This window comes from Sinocyclocheilus grahami, unplaced genomic scaffold (assembly GCF_001515645.1).
Source record: "Sinocyclocheilus grahami isolate Dianchi unplaced genomic scaffold, SAMN03320097.WGS_v1.1 scaffold479.1, whole genome shotgun sequence".
NCBI lineage: Eukaryota > Metazoa > Chordata > Actinopteri > Cypriniformes > Cyprinidae > Sinocyclocheilus > Sinocyclocheilus grahami.
The window spans coordinates 76,083-77,912 of record NW_015505658.1 but is presented as its reverse complement, the minus strand read 5'-3'; positions in this window follow the sequence as shown (position 1 = coordinate 77,912).

Here is a 1,830-nt window from a genome sequence, read left to right as displayed (position 1 = left end):
ACACACATGCTGTATTTAAAAGCTTCAATTAAAGAGTGCTAACCCCTAATTGTTAAATCTATTTGGTAGCTAGGCCTAAGATTAACTATGCTAAATTGTGTTAGCTTAGCTGCTTCAGGTGGTTTGTTTACAACATGGCGTCGCGTGGGCTATGTGAAGTTAGCGCTTCCTGTGACAAGTCATTGTCATGGTAACCAATGCATGCCAGTGCACTTCAAGCAGCTTTAGTGTCTGCCTATTCCAAAGAAGTTGCCCACAGTTTTAAAATGTGGTGCTTTCAGTCCTTCAAGACTTGTTGCATTAAATAAGCACTTGTGAGTGCTTTTCTAATTTAACAATAAACTTCTTGCACTTGTTTAAAGAATAACAAAATGGGTTTACTGTAAGTTAAAGCTGGTTTAAACATATTTGTAGTTATGTGTGCCTCACACATGAATACTAAAGTACAGTATTACACCATTAATTTCACTCAGCGAGTGAAACACAGTAATGACCATCAGATTGCTAGGCTTGTATATATACAGTCAAAGTGTAGATGAATTGCTTCAAACTATTTATAAACTATAAGGCCTTTATGCTGTAGAAAGAGGAGAAACACACAAATCTACCTTGATATAACTGTACTGAGATTTCTTCTTCAAAGAAACAATTTAAACAATAATGCAATTTTGTAATTTCTTCACTAAAGCATTATACCTTATGGTACAGTTTGGACATGCCGCTGAGCTGAGATTCAGACTTATGCTTTGTCAGAACAGATTTATGCTTTAATACTGAAATTAGCGTTTCTTCGCTAAAATCAGATTAACCTTACACTGATACCATTAAGCATGAAATACATAAAGACTCTTCCAAACATAATAGAGGTACAAATTCAAGCCCATACTTTATCTACATTTAAACAAGCCAGCAATTAGGAAGCACACACTTTTAGGTTGACAGTGTTTTTAAATTCATAACCATCATTTTATCATGCCTGCATTCTCCACCAATCTGTAGCGAATCAGCTCGTGTGGAAATATGAATAATTAATCATAACTAGTTATAATTAATTATAAATATTTAGATCCGCTGTAGATATTTACTTGACCTCTCAGGGTCAACTCTCTGTCAATTCTAAGAACGTTAATTTCCTGGTTAAGGGAAATTACTTTCTTACTGTACAATTCTACACAGAGCTTGTAGCATAAATCTGCATGATTAAGTGACTCCAGTTATGAGCAAACAATGAACAACGTCAAGTGTGATACAAGTAAGACTTTATTAACTTACTTGTAGTAAGGCTTAAGTAATTTAGTAATTTAGTAACACTTAAACTAGTCTAACATACTACATAAACACTTAAACTGGTCTAACATACACATACACACACAGACACACGCACGCATACAGTTGGTATAGGAAAGGGTTAAAGCTTAACTCAGTAAAGAGGAGAGAAAATAAGAATATGGAGTTATGGAACCATTTGCATATTCAGCAGATCTACCGCCTGAAGGAAACATCAGATTCTTAGTTCAAACACACCTTTGTAAAAAGGTGCAAATGATACCTAATGTATCAATTAATAAGACTAAGTTTGAATACTTGCACGTCTCGTCTGTCTGAAAGAAAGGCTTGATGCAGTCCAAAGGTTCAAGTTGATCTTTGCTGAAGTTGGTTGATGAAAAAGAATCAGTTTGAGTCAGAGAATCTTGGTGAATGGAAAAATCAAGGCCAAAGCCTGGCACAAGCTTAGGATGTCCTGGTGCGTTGTAGCTCACATTTTCATCTTCTCAGAATTCAACCAAACCACCGACTCTGGGCGGGTCACTGAATGTGAGGCCTTTAAAG